This window comes from Tachyglossus aculeatus, chromosome 16 (assembly GCF_015852505.1).
Source record: "Tachyglossus aculeatus isolate mTacAcu1 chromosome 16, mTacAcu1.pri, whole genome shotgun sequence".
NCBI lineage: Eukaryota > Metazoa > Chordata > Mammalia > Monotremata > Tachyglossidae > Tachyglossus > Tachyglossus aculeatus.
The window spans coordinates 42,065,245-42,083,645 of NC_052081.1; positions in this window are offsets into that span (position 1 = coordinate 42,065,245).

Sequence of the window (18,401 nt, forward strand, 5' to 3'; positions counted from 1 at the left end):
TTATTATTATTATTACAAGTTGGCGACATATAGAGACAGTCCCTACCCAACAACGGGCTTACGGCCTAGAAGGGGGAGACAGACAACAAAAGAAAACATGTGGACAGGTGTCAAGTCGTCAGAACAAATAGAATTAAAGCTAGATGCACATCATTAACAAAATAATAGAATAGTAAATATGTACAAGTAAAATAGAGTAATGAATCTGTACAAACATATATACAGGTGCTGTGGGGAGGGGAAGGAGGTAGGGCTGCGGGGATGGGGAGGAGGAGAGGAAAAAGGGGGCTCAGTCTGGGAAGGCCTCATGGAGGAGGTGAGCTCTCAGTAGGGCTTTGAAGGGAGGAAGAGAGCTAACTTGGCGGGTGTGCGGAGGGAGGGCATTCCAGGCCAGGGGGAGGACATGGACCGGGGGTCTATGGCGGGACAGGTGAGAACGAGGTACAGTGAGGAGGTTAGCGGCGGAGGAGCAGAGGGTGTGGGCTGGGCTGGAGAAGGAGAGAATCAGTCAATCGTATTTATTGAGCGTGTATTATGTGTATTCTCTTTGGAGAATACAGCAGAATTAGCAGACATGTTCCCAGCCCATACAGAGCTTACCATGTGCCTGGAACTGTATTATGCATTGGGGTAGAGACAAGTTAATCAGTCAATCATATTTATTAAGCGCTTACTGTGTTCAGAGCACTGAACTTAGCGCTTGGGAGAGTACGATACAACAGAATTGGTAGACGTGTTCCCTGCCCAAAGCTAACTTAGTCTGTACCAGTAACTGTATTAAGTGCTGGGGTAGAGTAAGTGCTTGTATTTATTGGGCACTTACTGTGTGCAGAGCACTGTACTAAGCACTTGGGAAGTACAAGTCAGCAACACATAGAGACGGTCCCTACCCAGGCACTTGGGAGAGTGCAATATAACAATAAATAAATCCATAATGTTAAGTTAATAAGGTTAAACGCAGTCCATGCCTACACGGGACTCACAGTTTTAATCCCCATTTTATAGACACGGTAACTGAGGCAGAGAGAAGTGATTTGCCCAAAGTCACCCAGCAGACAAGCGGCAGAGTGGGGATTAGAACCCAGGTCCTCTGACCCCCAGGCTCTTTCCACTAGGCAATGCTGCTTCTCAATCAGTTTTTCCTCCTTCAGCTGCTGGAGCAAACCCAGGAGGTGCAAGTCACCATCATCAGTGGTATTTATTGATCGCTTAAAGTGGGCCAACCACTGTACTCAGTACTTGGGAGAGTACAATACAACAAAGTTGATAGATACATTCCATGCCCATAATGTTACAGTCTAGAATAAGAAGAGATTGGTAAGGCTGCTTTGTTTTGTTTTTTTGAGGGAGGATGTCTCCTGCAGTCTCTGTCATCTCCCCCCACATCCCCCTTCGGATCTTTCTGCATATTTATTTATTACTCTATTTATTTATTTATTTATTTATTTCACTTGTACATTTCTATCCTATTTATTTTATTTTGTTGGTATGTTTGGTTCTGTTCTCTGTGTCCCCCTTTTAGACTGTGAGCCCACTTTTGGGTAGGGACTGTCTCTATGTGTTGCCAATTTGTACTTCCCAAGCGCTTAGTACAGTGCTCTGCACATAGTAAGCGCTCAATAAATACGATTGATTGATTGATTGATTCTGCAGGTCTTACGGCTCTGAGAGGATCTCTCTGCAATCTGAGCCTCCCTCCCGTCCCTCCCTCCCATTCTAGTCTCATCTTCCACTCCCCACTTTCCTGAACACCTGTTTTGACCTTTGACAGTGGGAAAGGGCCAGGGGATGGGACCAGATTGCCCCAGATGGCTTTTGCTTCACTCCTCTGGCCACCTCACACCTCTCTGGGCCGGAGATGCCGGGAGAGGAGCCAGGGGTGGGCAGGGGTCGGCTCCCTGGGACCCCTCGGAGATGGAGGCTCAGGGGTGAGGGAGGACAGGAGTTTTTGTTGAGCTATTTCACCTCAGCAATCTGTGAGGAGCCCAAGGCGATGAATAGAGGGGGAAGGGGGCAGCTACCTCTTATCCCATCTTGGACATTAACTGCCTGTCCCTCAATCATCTGCCCCTCCCTCCACCCCCTAGGCTGGAACTTCCCCCACTCTGTCTCAGCCCCCTAGTTTCTCCCAACTCCCTCCTTGCTCCCCCTCCTCCTCACCACCCACGGACAGATCTGTTTCCTTTCTGACAGAGTAATTACGGTCAATGTGCTGGGGGGCGGCTGGAGTGTGTGTGTGTATGTGTGTTTGAGGGGAGGGGGGCAGAGCCGGACCGGGAGGGTCCACCTTCTCTGCCCAGCTCACCCAGGCTGGCTAAACTTATTGATTTTTATTTTTATTTATTATGATGATTTTTTTGTGATTTGGCTGGAGTGGCTTGGAGGGGCTGGGGGGAAAGAGAAGGAGGAGGAGGGTTGGAGGGGAGACATTTGTCTCCATCACATTTCTGTTTCTCGGCCTGAAGGGCCCTTCCCCTCCCCTCGTTCCCCCATCTGCAGCTCTGGGCTTTTCTCCACTCCCTGGCGGTCCCCGGCTCCCAGCCCCATGACCTCGTCCATCTTCAACCTGGAAGTGCCCATGAGGTATCTCCTCCTCTGATCGTCTTTAAAAGTCTCATCTTTCTGAGATCGATTGGGCCCGCAGGCAGGGGGATGGATAGGTTGAGCTCTCAAGGTCCCTTCCAAGCCCCCAAGATCTGCCTGGTTCATCTTCATTTCCCCCATTGGCCTGAGAGTCGTAGACCTTACGCCAACTGCCCACCTCACCATCTGACAACGACAGGACCCTCATCTCCTCTCAGTTGGGTTGCAGGGGGAAGCGGGCACACTGCTGCGTTGGAGGGGTGGGGCTTAGTGGATAGGGTACAGGCCTGGGAGTTGGAAGGATCTGGGTTCTAATCCCAGCTCTGCCACATGTCTGCTTTGTGACCTTGCACTCCTCTGGGCCTCAGTTACCTCATCTGTGAAATGGGGATTAAGAGTGTGAGCCCCATGTGGGACAGGGACTGTGTCCAACCTGATTAACTTGTATCTACCCCAGTGTTTAAAACAGTGCTTGGTGCATAGTAAGCACTTAACAATTACCATTATTATTATCATTATTATTATTAGCTGATCCTTGTCTTTGATCTAATCAGGTTCACCTGTTTACTGTCTCCTGCATGAGACTTTTCTGCCTCCGAGCAATTTTCTTCTCTAACTGTCGTCCTTCTCCTCCCTCTCTCCCCCTCCTTTTCCTGCCCATCTCCTCCTTCAAAACTCTGCCCAAGATTCACCTCCTCCAGAAAGTCTTCCCAGATTAAACCCACCTGCTGCAAGTCACTGATCAGCTCAGCTCTCCTTTAAGCATTTCAATACAACGCATGGTTCTATTAGTTCGGTTGTTAGGCATCGCTAACAGGGTTTACATCTTGCATTTCCTCATCTTGAGGGCAGGATATGTGTCTATCAACTTTGTTTCTTTGTTTCTGTTGTACTGTATTCTCCCAAGTGCTTAGTAGAGTGATCTGCACACAGTAAGAGCTCAATAAATACAATTGATTGATTGTTGATCCCATTTTCTTTCCCAAAGTATTTTCACTTCAGGGGTTCCTGTACCCAAACTTTATAGATGGGGAAAACAGAGGCTCCAAGAGATAAAGTGATCTGTTCAAGTCCATGCAGCTGACCTGTTGTCCTGTCTTCCTGATGCACCCTCTCTCCTCTAGACCATTTCTGTCCCATCTGTTTAATGTTTGTCTCAGTCAGTGGCATTTATTGGGCACCTACTGTGTGCTGTACACTGGCCTAAGCATGTGGGAAAGAAAGTACAACAGAAGCAATATGGTCTACTGGATAAAGCACAGTCTTGGGAGTCAGAAGGATCTGGGTTCTAATCCCAGCTCTGCCACTTATCTGTTATGTGATCTCGGGCAAGTCACTTATCTGTGCCTCAGTTACCTCTGTGAGCCCATGTGGGACATGGACTGTGTCCAATCTGATTACCTTGTACTTACTCCAGTGTTTAGAATAATGCCTGACAGTAAGTGCTTAACAAATACCATTTTTAAAAACAAAGGGAAAAGAGATGGGTCTTTTCTTTTCGGGGGGGGGGGAGGGGGGGTGTAAAGTCTTATGAAGAAGTCAGCCAGACATTTACAAAGGGTGGGAGCGGGAGGAAGAACAAAGATATGACCAGAGGCTGAACAATTGTGTTAGGATGGAATAGTTTAGAGAAGCAGCGTGGCTCGGTGGAAAAGAGCCCGGGCTTTGGAGTCAGAGGTCATGGGTTCTGCCAATTGTCAGCTGTGTGACTTTGGGCAGGTCACTTCACTTCTCTGGGCCTCAGTTACCTCATCTGTAAAATGGGGACTAAGACTGTGAGCCCCACGTGGGACAACCTGATCACCTTGTAACCTCCCCAGTGCTTAGAACAGTGCTTTGCACATAATAAGCGCTTAATAAATGCCATTATTATTATTATTATTATTAAATCATTGAATGGATAAGTGAATATGCACCCACAAATGCGTGCGCAAACAATCACATATGCTTAGGGTGGGATGGATGCAAATATATAAATTGCCTATGTCTCTCGCTAGGCCTGTTTTCTCCAATAGAATATGAGCCCCTGGAGGACAGGAGCCGAGGCCTCTATATCCTTGTTGACTCTCTCAGAGCAGAGGACTGGACTCCACACCCTACGGGGGGAGGAGGGGGGTGTTGTATGTGTGTCTGTGTGTGTGTGTGTGTGTGTGTTTTGGGGTGGGGAGGTTGGGGGGAAAGGTCAGGGAAGACAGGTGGCTTGTGGAAGGAAGGAGCCCTGGGGCTCTGAGGTGGTCAGAGGTGGGGGGGCGGCGGGGTCTTGGGGGCAACCCACCCCCACCCCGCAGCCTAATCAATCACAGTGATTCCTCATTCCCTACTGAGAGCTGTGTTGGGGGCCCTGTCCCCTTCAGCTCCCCTGGAGGGGAGACTGTCTCTCTGGAGGGGAGAGGGCAGGTCTTTAGCCCCCTCTGGGTGGGGGGCATGGCTCTAGAGTCTCCTGGGACCCTGCTGCGTCTCTGAGCTGAGAGGGGCAGGGGCGGTGGGGAAGCGGCTTTCCTCTCCCCCATTTTATAAGTCCCTCAAACCCACCACATGCCCCCCTTCTGCCAACATAACACCCTCCACCCTGATGCCCATGGACAAATTTTGGAGCTGAGGGAGGGCGGGAGGGAAGAGAACTTCGGACCTAGAGTCCCTCCTGCTAGAGTACAGTGCTTGGCATAGAGTAAATGCTTACATACCACCGTACCTCGCTCTCGCCTGTCCCGCCATCGACCCCCGGCCCATGTCCTCCCCCGGGCCTGGAATGCCCTCCCTCTGCCCATCCGCCAAGCTAGCTCTCTTCCTCCCTTCAAGGCCCTGCTGAGAGCTCACCTCCTCCAGGAGGCCTTCCCAGACTGAGCCCCTTCCTTCCTCTCCCCCTCGTCCCCCTCTCCATCCCCCCCATCTTACCTCCTTCCCTTCCCCACAGCACCTGTATATATGCATATATGTTTGTACATTTTTTTTACTCTATTTATTTATTTTATTTGTACATATCTATTCTATTTATTTTATTTTGTTAGTATGTTTGGTTTTGTTCTCTGTCTCCCCCTTTTAGACTGTGAGCCCACTGTTGGGTAGGGACTGTCTCTATATGTTGCCAATTTGTACTTCCCAAGCGCTTAGTACAGTGCTCTGCACATAGTAAGCGCTCAATAAATACGATTGATGATGATGATGATGATAATTATTATTATTGTGAGACAGGGATTGGGTCCAACCCAATCACCTTGTACCTACCCCAGCGCTTAGAACAGTGCTTGGCACATGGTAAGCATTTAACAAATACCATCCCACCCCCCAACACACACATTCTCTCTCTCTCTCTTTCTCACTTTCACCCCCTCGCCCCCTCCCCACGGTCCGGGGGCAATGAATAAATCATTGTGTAGTAGCCGGGGGCGGCAGCAGCTGGCCCTCCGTCGGTCGGTGGGCAGCAGCTCGCAGGCCAGGCCGCATGCCCGCACTGCAGGCCCCCTTTGAAGCAGAGCGTTGGAGCCCCCGGGTCCCGGGGGAGGATCTGGGGGGGCGTCTAGGGCCCTTTGAGAGCCAGCCGGGGTTAAGTGGGAAAGCGTGGGGGGCTCTTATAAAGGGGGGGATTTGAGTGGGCTGCCGCTGTCCCCTGCTTCGGGCGATTTGCACGGTCAATGGGGCTGGGGGGTGGGGGGGGAGAGGATTAGCAGGGGGACAAAAGGCGGCCGGTCCTGGGCTCTCCCTCCAGCCGCCCCCCACCTTTTGTTGTGGCAATTAACTGACCGAGGGGCTCCCGGACCCCTGGAGAAAGGCGATCGGGGAGCCAAATCCCCCCCCCCCCACCCCATTTCACCCCCTCCCTCCGAAGAGGGAGAAAGGAGAGGAGGAGGAGGAGGGCACACCCCCTCTCCTAGGAGACCACGACCACTCCTAGGGAGCGACAGGGAGAAAAGACCTTGTCCGCACCGTCCTCTGGTCCGCTCAGTTCAAACTGGTCTCGACGAGGTGGCTCTGTGCCTTTGAGAGAGGGAAACTGAGGCATGAGGCGAGCATCGTCTTTCTTCCCCCATCACACACCGTGGTAGGGAAGAGCACGAGCTGGAACCCAGGGGTCCAGGCCTGGGGCTTTCCCCCCAGAGGTGCCACATGGGGCTTCTAGTCTGCCTCAGTTTACCGTCGGCCATGGGGGATTCCCCATGCCCCTGGTGAGGAGAGTGGTTCCTGGGATGATGGGGATGGGGCTGACCATCTGGGGAGGACTGGGGAGTCCAATGGGGGCTCTGCTGGGGGCATTGCTGAGAGCTCCAGTCAGTCACATTTCTTGAGCATTTACAGTGCGCAGAGCACTGTACTAAGCACAGGGGAGAGTACAACACAACAACATAACAGATACATTCCCTGCCCATAATGAGCTTACAGTCTAGAGGGGAATGGTCCCCTGAGGGCATTGCTGGGGAGTAGGGGTGGCCCGGGGGGCCTAAAAGTTAGGACTGCCAAGCCAACTGCTCCACAACTGCTGCCAGCCCCGGCCCCTCAGAATAGGTGGTACCCAGATGGGGAAGACTGCATCTCCCCCACTATAAATCCAGAGCCACATTTAATAATAATAATGATGGCATTTATTAAGCGCTTACTATGTGCAAAGCACTGTTCTAAGCGCTGGGGAGGTTACGAGGTGATCAGGTTGTCCCACGTGGGGCTTACAGTCTTAATCCCCATTTTCCAGATGAGGTAACTGAGGCCCAGAGAAGTGAAGTGACTTGCCCAAAGTCACACAGCTGACAAGTGGCGGAGCCAGGATTTGAACCCATGACCTCGGACTCCAAAGCCCGTGCTCTTTCCACTGAGTCACACTGCCTTTTTCGAAAGAAAATCAGGACCTATGGAGCTGCCTGGGGGAGAAGGAAGGGCAGAGGGAGGCAGGGAGGCACAGGAAAGGGTGGGGGGCTAGAACCAGGCAGAGCAGGGAGGTTTCCAAGCCCACCCAAGTCCTCCTACCAGTTCCTCCCGTGGACCAGACAGCACAGTGGTCCCACAGTGGCTGTTTCTGTTTTGACTGGGGAGGGTGAGTCCACCAGCAGGTACCTGTGGGGGATTCCTAGGGAGACTCCGTGTCCCCATGCATACAGGTATACATGGGAGCACATCATGACAGCAGGGTCACATGTGTAGGTGTGCCTGCAGGCTCTGGCATGTCTGTGCTTTTGTGAGCATATTTTCATGTGCATGTGTGCACCTGTCCATGCGTGAGTTGGTGTGCTTCTGCATATCTTTGAAGACAGGTAAGTTTGAATGAGAGTGCATGTACCTGGATGTGTGCATAAGCACGTCTGACCCTGCCCACAGGAGGATCTCCAGAAGTGTCTGCATCTGCATGTACAGGTATATTTGTGTGCATTTCTATTCATGAGAAGCAGCGTGGCCTAGTGAAAAAAGCACACAGGTTCTGATTCCAGCTCCGCCACTTGCTTGCTTGACTTGGGCAAGTCACTTCAGTTCTCTGGGCCTCAGTTTCCTCATCTGTAGGAGGGGGATTCATTCAGTTGTTTTTATTGAGTGCTTACTGTTGCAAAGCACTGTACTGTTTGGGAGAGTACCAGTTTCCTCATCTGTAGGAGGGGGATTCATTCGGTTGTTTTTATTGAGTGCTTACTGTTGCAAAGCACTGTACTAAGTGTTTGGGAGAGTACACTAAAACAATAAACACACATATTCCTCCCTTCCCCTTGTACTGTGAACCTCATGTGGGAGAGGAACTATGTCTGACCTGATTACTTTGTAGCTACCCCAGTGCTTAGTGCAATGCTTGGCACACAAGGAGCCAGCACATAACAAATGTCATTGGTAGTAATAGTAGGAGGAGGAGGAGGAGGAGGAGGAGTGTGAATCTGAATACTTGTGTTCTGCGGTTTGCATGTGAGTCCCTGGGTCCCTTCTGGCTTTGGATGGGTGCTGGGGGTATGAGCTGAGCCCCTGATCCAGCCTGTCCTAGTGGCAAGAGCACAGACTTGAGAGTCAGAAGACCTGTGTTCTAATCCCGGCTCCACCGCTTGTCTGCTGTGTGACCTTGGACAAGTCACTTCACTTCTCTGGGCCCCAGTTACCTCAAATGAAAAATGGGGATTACGACTGAGCCTCATATGGGACAGGGACTGTGTCCAACCTGATTACTTTGTATCTATCCCAGTGTTTAGGACAGTGCTTGAAACTTAGCAAATGCTTAGCAAATACCATAATTATTATTAATTATTATTATGCGTCTGTGTGAGCTTGTGCAAGTCTGCACGCATGTCTGGGGCCTGGCGTGGAGGTCTGTGTGCTGACGCAGCTGCTTCTGCTTTCTGCAGTCCGGAGGGGCGGGGGCCGCTGGTTTGGAAGCTTGTGGGACGTGCATCATGGAGGACTGATCGACCCCATGGCCTTTCCTCGGTCCTCCAGATGCACGTCTCCCCCGCTGCTTTTCAGAGGCTGAGGGAGGGTCCCAAGCTCTCCTTCTGGGGTCACTGGAGCCTCCCCTGAGTCGGGGAGCTGCTGAGAGAGGGGCGGGCGGCTTTGTGGGGAACGAGTCAGCTTGGCTGTGGCGGCTGCTCGGGGCTCTGTCTCCCTACCGGCACCTGCTCCCCCGACCTGGCTGGAGTCAGGCCCCCCTTCCCTCCCCTGCCTGGCCCTTCACCCAGGAAGTCTTTGTTTTAAGTGAGCAGCCATCCTCCACCTGACTCGGTACCACGGAGCAGCTCTGGGACACTTTTTGGGTCGTCAGAGGAAGACTTTGGTGGGGACTGGATGGCGGTGATCCCAGAAGGACCTCACAGGTCGAATTTCACCCTCCTTCATTCCCCCAACCCTTCCTTGGAGTGTGTACCCATCCCTACCTCATCCACACTCTTCCCTCTGCTCCAGCACAGCAGGAAACAGGTGGAGCTGAGGGAAAGATGGTTGGGAAGGGGGGCGGATGCTGAGGAGTGAATTTGGGGAGCCAGGGATGCAGCGAGATGGGGTTGAGGGTTGAACACGACTGTCTGATATCACTGAATCCTGGGCCAAAGCCAAAGGCCCTGCCTGTTCTCTCAATCAATCAATCAATGGTATTTATTCCCTTCAAGGCCCTACTGAGAGCTCACCTCCCCCAGGAGGCCTTCCCAGACTGAGCCCCTTCCTTCCTCTCCCCCTCGCCCCCCTCTCCATCCCCCCATCTTACCTCCTTCCCTTCCCCACAGCACCTGTATATATGTATATATGCCTGTACATATTTATTACTCTATTTATTTTACTTGTACATATCTATTCTATTTATTTTATTTTGTTAGTATGTTTGGTTTTGTTCTCTGTCTCCCCTTTTTAGACTGTGAGCCCACTGTTGGGTAGGGACCGTCTCTATACGTTGCCATCTTGTACTTCCCAAGCGCTTAGTACAGTGCTCTGCACACAGTAAGCACTCAATAAATACGATTGATTGATTGATTGATTGAGTGCTTACTTTCATTCGTATTTATTGAGTGCTTACTAACACTCTTGGGAGAGTACAACACATCAGAATTAGTGGACACATTCTCTGCCCATAATGAACTTACAGTCTAGAGGGGGAGACAGACATTAATATAAAATTTATAATATATAATTAAAGATATGTATGTAAGTGTTGTGGGGTTGGGGGTGGGGTGAATATCAAATGTCGAAAGGTCACAGATCCAAGTGCACAGGCAACGCAGAAGGGAGAGCGAGGTGGTTAGAACCCCGGCCTCTTGACTTCCAGTCCCACTGTCTTTCCTTTAGGCCACCCTGTTTCTTCACAATAATGACAAGAGAAGCAACGTGACCTCGTAGGTCTGCTGTGTGACCTTAGGCAAGCCACTTAACTTCTCTGTGCCTCAGTTACCTCATTGTAAAATGGGGAATAAGGACTGTGAGCCCCTTGTGGATTGGGTCAATCAATCAATCAATCGTATTTATTGAGCGCTTACTGTGTGCAGAGCACTGTACTAAGCGCTTGGGAACTACAAGTTGGCACCATATAGAGACGGTCCCTACCCAACAGTGGGCTCACAGTCTAGAAGGGGGAGACAGAGAACAAAACCAAACATATTAGCAAAATAAAATAAATAGAATAGATGTGTACAAGTAGAGTAATAAATATGTACAAACATACATACATATATACAGGTGCTGTGGGGAAGGAAAGGAGGTAAGGCGGGGGGGATGGAGAGGGGCAGGAGGGGGAGAGGAAGGAGGGGGCTCAGTGTGGGAAGGCCTCCTGGAGGAGGTGAGCTCTCAGTAGGGCCTTGAAGGGAGGAAGAGAGCTAGCTTGGCGGATGGGCAGAGGGATTGGGGGCATTCCGGGCCCGGTGGGCCGGGGGTCGATGGCGGGACAGGCGAGAACGGGGTACGGTGAGGAGATTAGTGGCGGCAGAGGAGCGGAGGGTGTGGGCTGGGCTGGACAAGGAGAGAAGGGAGGTGAGGTAGGAGGGGGCGAAGTGATGGACAGCCTTGAAGCCCAGGGTGAGGAGGGTCCAACCTGATAAATTTGTATCTATTCAGTATTTAGTACGGTACAGTGTTTAGTCCACGCTGAAGAGCAGCGTGGCTTAGTGGAAGGAGCAAGGGCTTGGGAGTCAGAGGTCATGAGTTCTAATCCTGGCTCTGCCCTTTGTCACCTGTGTGACTTTGGGCAAATCACTTCTCTGGGCCTCAGTTACCTCATCTGTATAATGGGGATTAAAAATATGACCCCCCACGGGACAACCTGATTACCTTGTATTTACCCCAGCGCTTAGAACAGTGTTTGGCACATAGTAAGCGCTTACCAAATAGCATCGTTATTATTATTATTACAGTGCTTGGTACATAATAAGCGCTTAACAAATGCCATTTTTTAAAAATTACCCTCTGGGATTACTCAGCCCTCTTGGACTTCACAGTATTTCCCAACCCCGTTGCCACTTAACCCAGTGACAAACATGGTCTCAACAACTGGATGAGATTCGAATCCAAGGCTTGACCCACTCTAAACCTCTTCTACCTCAGGGGCACTGCTGCAGTAGGTAAGTGGCAGACCCGGGATGAACCCCGGTCTCTTGACTCCCAATCCCACTCTTTTTCCACTAGGCCACACTGCTTCTTCGCCACAATAACAAGAGAAGCAGCGTGGCCTAGTGGGAAGAGCCCAGGCCCGGGAGTCAGAGGAGCTGGGTTCTAATCCAAGCTCCACCACTTGTCTGCTGTATGACCCCGGGCAAGTCACTTAATTTTTCTGTGCCTCGGTTGCCTCATCTGTAAAATGGGGATTAAGACTGTGAGCCCCGTGTGGGACATGGACTGTTCCAACCTGATTATCCTGTATCTACCACAGTGCCTGGCCCTTAGTAAGTGCTTAACAAATACCATTAAAAAAAACCAACCCAACAACAAACCAGTGCTGGTCTTAATGGACCCCAATCTGACCACGACCTTCATGAGCACCTCACAAGACCCCCAAAGAGGCGGGATGGAGACTCCCTACCTTGGTTCCCTCCAGCCTCAATCCCAGCCCCCAATATAGGCTTCCTCTGTCGCAGCTCAGTGCTCAATCCTGTTGAATGAACAGACACGGCCTTTTAAACTCAAGCTCCTTTATTTTGATTTTTGATTTCATTTTTGGCTCGAACGTGTTGTTTGCAAAAGCTTGGCATGTTTTTTAAATTAGCGTTGCAGCAAGAGGATATTGCCGGATCCTGTGTGGAGATAATGACCCCTAGGAGCCCTGAAATCTCCGCCCAGGCAGGGGGAAGGCACCAAAATATTTTGCTGCAGAGAAGCCCCCCCGTCTGAAGCCTAAACTAAGAGAACGCACTCCAAACCTCCTCTCCCCTCCCCTCCCACCAAACCTTTAGTGGAAACACACACACACCAGGAAGAAGGAATTTATCGGGGAATGCTGCCTAATTGTTAAAAGCCCTAGTCGGTGGCATAACTTGAAAGAATGTTCTGCTCATCCTTCAGAGCGGAAGTCGCAGAATCCCGGAGTTGGAAGGGATCCTGCGAGGCCATCTGGTCCAGCCCCCTGCCTCCAGACAGGTGAACATCTGAAACCCTCCAGGGCAGAAAGTGTGCCTAGCCTTTTAAAAAGGATCTCCAGGGAGAGAACTTGAGCAGAAGTAATAGTATCTATTTGCATTGCACCGTGCTAACCTCTTGGGAAGTACAACTCAAGTAGTGACACGTTTCCTGCCCATAAGGAGCTTACACTCTAACGGGGCAAAGGGATATAAAAAGAGTCCACGGTTTCCCCGGGAGCAGCTCTACCTGCAGGAAGGGGATGGACTAGATGAGATCCGGGGCAGTGGAGAGTGAGGTCCAGGTGAATAGGGAAGGCAACCAATGCCTTTTACAAGACTCCCTTGCCGCGGACCCCTGGCCCACGTCATAGGACGATGGCCTGGAATGCCCTTCCTCCTCAAATCCACCGGATAATCACTCTCCCCCTCTTCAAATCCTTACTGAAGGCACATCTCCTCCAGGAGGCCTTCCCAGGCTAAGCCCCACTTTTCCTCACCTCCGACTCCCTTCTGCGTCACCTCGATTTGCTCCCTTTTCTCTCCCACCGTCCCCACCCCACAGCACTTAAGTGTATACTTTATATTGATGTCTATCTCCATCCACCCCACCCCCGACTGTGAGATGGTTGTGAGCAGGGATTGCCACTCTTTATTGAGGTATTGTACTTTCCCAGGTGCTTAGTACAGTGCACTGCATACAGTAAGCGCTCAATAAATATGATTGAATGAATGAAAAGGGGTGGGGGGAAAGCCCTGTAATTCATGCTGCCATCAACTTATGGTGGTCCCATATGATGCTGTGGATATAGACCTGGAAACTTCCAGTTTGCTGGGCTTGGGGAGAGAGGGTGAGCAGAGACAGAGCGGGGAAAAGTGACCACTTTTTTGCTGACCTTGGGCAAGTCACTAAACTTCTCTGTGCCAGTTAACCCATTGGGAAAATGGTGATTAAGACTGTGAGCCCCATGGGGGATATGGACTGCGTCCAACCTGATTGTCTTATATCTAGCCCAGTGCTTAGTACAGTGCCCGGCACATAGTAAGGGCTTAACAAATACCATAAAAAAAGAAAAAGAAAGAACTAGATGAGGTTATACATATGACTTTAAATGTAAGTGTGTCTGTGGTCAGTCAGTGGTATTTGTTGAGCTTTTACTGTACCTGCGTGTCAGAACATGTGACTCTGGGTGTCTCCCCATTTGACCCAATCTCTCATCCAGGTCACCCCTGTGAAGATGATGATGATGATAATAATAAATATAATAATTGCGGTATTTGTTACGTGCTTACTATGTGCCAACCACTGCTCTAAGCTCTGGGGTAGACACAAGATAATTGGGTTGGACACAGTTCCTGTCCCACAGGGGACTCACAGTCTTAATTCCCATTTTCAGATGAGGGAACTGAGTCACAAAAAAATTAAGTGACTTGCCTAAGATCACACAGCAGATGTGGATTAAAGCCCATGCCTTTGGACTCCTATGCCTGTGTTCTTTCCACTAGGTCATGCTGCTTCCCTACGCTATCCCCCTCTGCTCTCTCCTCCCCTGTCCAACTCATCTAGAGACTGGAGAGGAGAATCCCCCAAACCCGGGCATCTTCCTAGTGTGCGTGAGTCTTCCTGGGAGAATCTGGGTTGCCCAGTCTCTCCCGGTCCTTCCCCTGTCCCGGCCCCTCTCCGCCTTTGCTCCACCCACACCCCCAGCTTCTCCCTTCCCTGAATCACTAATCCTCTCCAGACAGGAACATCTGATGAGGAAATTGTTGCGGAAATTGAAAGAAAAGTGATGGGGCTGGAGGTGGGGCCAGAAAGTCCAGCTGAGGGCTGCTGAGGTCAGCCCCGCTGGGTTCCTCCCCTGCCCAATCCCAGCCTCCTCCTTTCCCCGAGTTTCTCTGAGACAGCGTTTAGGACACTTCCCCTTGAAGAAGCTACAGTTGCAGCCCCGTGCTCTAGCTCTGGGGATAAGGCCAGCTGTGACCTAGGAGAAATAGTTCTGGTCTGGAAGTCAGATGACCTGGATTCCCGCCCCAGCTCTGCCACTGGCCTGTATTGGGTGAGACTCTGAGCCAGAGACTTAGCATCTAATAACAATGGTGGTATTTGTTAATCAATCAATCAATCATATTTATTGAGCGCTTACTATGTGCAGAGCACTGTACTAAGCGCTTGGGAAGTACAAATTGGCAACACATAGAGACAGTCCCTACCCAACAGTGGGCTCACAGTCTAAAAGTGGGCTCACAGTCTAAAATATAGTCTAAATATAGTCTAAAATATAGTCTAAAATATAGTGGGCTCACAGTCTAATTTGTTAAGTGCTTACTATGTGCCAGGCACTGAACTAGGCACTGGGGTAGATACAAACAAATTTGATTGGACACAGTCCCTGTCCCATGTGGGGCTCATAGTCTCAATCCCCATTTACGGATGAGGTAACTGAAGCCCAGAGAAGCGAAGTGACTCACCCAAGGTCACACAGCAGACACGTGGCGGAGCCGGGATTAAAATCCATGACCTTCCGATTCACAGGCCCCTGCTGTATCCATTATGACATGCTGCTTCAACATCTGTAAATAGGGAGTGAAACAAGTTTTGCCTCCCTATAATGAGAACGATGGCATTTGTTAAGTGCTTACCAACTGCCAAGCGCCTCCCGGGGGTGTTGTGGGGACAAAATGGTAATTGATGTGAAAAATAAAAGTGATCTACAGATCAGCGATATAATGTCTTTGGGCCTTCCCTTCCTGACAGAAGGGAATTAGAACTCAGGTCTTTCTGACTCCTAGGCCTGTACTCTTTCCACTAGGCAACCCCCATCCCATTCCCTCCTCCCCACAGAAACAGTCACTGGCAATGGACCATCGACTCTAGTTCAGGGGTTGGGGTTAGTATATGTGAGTTTTATGCTTGGTTATAAGACTAGAGGCTGAAGGGTGTCTGGTTGAGGGAAAGAGGGATGGTCTCTCTTCTTCCCAGGGTTCCCCACAGGAGACTTGCCCCCACCCCCAATTCTTCCATCTGGTCTCAGCCCCCTCCCATAACCCAGAACCTCCTTCCCGCCACCGCCCACCACCTCAACTCATCTCCCAACATGCAGGTAGGGCTCTCTTTGCAACAGCTATATTTAACAAATCTGTTTACCATTAAACAAAATGTCGAACCGTCTGTGACGGTAACAACGGACATGGGACAGCAGAGGGTCAGAGGTGACCAAGTTGTTTACTTTAATTTCTTTGAGAGCTTTTGGAGATTTTTTTTCCCCTTCCTGGTTTATTAAATTCAGATGAAATGTTAAGGGGGATTGTTTTATTTTTCTTTAGGTCACGTGAGGTTTTTCGTTCTCTATCTCTTTTTGTTTACTTCCCCTGTTTCTGCCTCTCTGCTTCTATCTCTTCCTCTCTCCTTTGGACTGTCTCAATCTACCTCTCTGCCTCTGACCTCTATCCCTCTCTTTAACTGTCTCTTTCAGGTCTCTGCTCGCCCTCATCCCAAGCTCTCCTAGTTTATCGGAGTGTAGGTAAAGGAACCCAGGAGTCCAGTCCCTTGACCCCAGCCCTGACTTCCATCACCTCCTCCACTCTGCCCCTTTCCCTCTCTCCCTGGAATCCCCTTATCTTGCTACTCAGAGGAAGAGCTCCCTTGGGGCTCCCCATGGGATCTGGGAGACTCCCACTTTTCATTCATTCAATTTGTTGAGCGCTTACTGTGTGCAGATCACTGTACTAAGTGCTTGGGAAGTACAAGTTGGCAACATATAGAGATGGTCCCTACCCAACAACGGACTCACAGTCTAAAGGGGGTACACAGACAACAAAACAAAACATGTGGACAGGTGTCACATCATCATTTTGCCCCCCACCTTCCTGCTGCTGCTACCCGGGGGTCTTTAATGTCTCTTTTACTCAAACACAGCCGTTAGGACAGTGAGGGATAGTCTGTACAGGGCCTGGGGTGGGGATGGATGTGTGTTGGGAAGAGAAGGATGCTAGGGAGGGGGGTCCATATCTCAAGAGAGAGGAATCCCCCCTCTTCATTAGGAACTCCCCGGCCCTGACCTCAGAAAAGTATTCTGCCTGTTAGAGTGTGTTTTGGCAGAAAAAGGGTGGAAATGGGACTCAATCAATGGTATTTATTGAGTGTGTACTATGTGCAGAGCACTGTTCTAAGTGCTTGGGAGAGTACAATAGTTTCTCAGCCTCTCCCTTCCCTATTCTTTGACAGGGGAGGGGTTGTGCTAATATGGGAGGAGCTGGGCATGATGAGTGAAGAGCATTTGTGGGACAGCAGGGAAAGGACACTTGTGGGGGTGGTGGGGGGGGAGAGAGAGAGAGAGAGTGTGTGTGTGTGTGTGTGTGTGTGTGTGTGTGCATGCGGAGGTCCAGCCAGCAATCCCACTCAAAGGAACTGAAATGAAATCTGAGAAGAATGTGGAAACCCTCTCAACCAGATTCATTTCCTCCTGGCCCTTGTTTAATTCTTGAAGTGGCCATCCCTGGAAAACAGGGCTTAACTTGTTTGGCCAGCTCTGAACATCAATCAGTGGTATTTATTGAGCGCTTATTGCACAGAGCACTGTACTAAGCACTTTGAATGATGATGATGATGATGGCATTTATTAAGTGCTTACTATGTGCAAAGCACTGTTCTAAGCGCTGGGGGATACAAGGTCATGAGATTGTCCCACGTGGGGCTCACAGTCTTCATCCCCATTTTACAGATGAGGGAACTGAGGCCCAGAGAAGTGAAGTGACTTGCCCAAAGTCACACAGCTGACAAATGGTGGAGATGGGATTTGAACCCATGACCTCTGACTCCAAAGCCCAGGCTCTTTTCCACTGAGCCACGTTGCTTCTCCTTTGGAGAGTACAATATATCAGTCAGTAGACATATGCTCTGCTCACAGTGAGTATACTGCTTTGACAGACCCTATAGTGGGGACACTCAGTCAACAAACTCATAGTATTTGTTAAATTCTTACTACATGTCAAGCACTGTGGTAGATACAACAGAATCAGGTTGAACATAGTCCTTGTACCACGTGGGGCTCAGGCTAAATCCCCACTTTACAGATGCAGTAACTGAGCCACAGAGAAGTTAAGTGACTTGTCCAAGGTTATATAGCAAACAAGTGGCAGATCTGAGATTAAAACCCCGGGTCCTTCTGACTCCCAGGTTTGTGTTCCATCCAGTGGACCCTGCTGCTTCTCACTAAGCAATAGGACTAAAATTCGGGTAAAAGTCACCGCTCCTGCCCTTGAGGAGCTTTCAGTCCCGGAGATCTCCTCAACATAGTCACAGAGTCCCCCTACTGCACCCAGGCCCACAGGACTACTGTACACAGCATCACCTCCATGCACATGCTGACTCATATGTATATAGGGAGACACATGCACACAAATCTCTTGACCTGAGCCCTGGAGTGGGATGGTGAGAATCCAAGGCCCAGGGTGGAAAGGGAGGTTCCTGCTCCCCTCTCTCCCTCCTCCTCGGGCTGTGGGCCAAGAAGAAGGGGGAACCCTTCCCTTAACTGATCCCAAATGTGGGCAGCTTTGAACTCCTGCCAGAATGGGCCTCAGGCCTTGGGGTGGGCAGTGAGAGAACCCCAGGCAAGACACACACCCCCCACCCCATCCTGCCCCTCTTACTGGTCCCAATTTTGTTCAAAGCTGGGGACAGGTGGCGTTGCTTAACAAGGGGATGCAATATATGAGAAGCAGGTGGGGGCTGGGCCAGCCGGGTCAGCTTGGAGAGGGAGAGGGAGAGGGAGAGGGAGGGGGAGACACCCAGTAGGGTTGGAGGGGGCGGGTTTGTGTCTCCTCCACCGCATG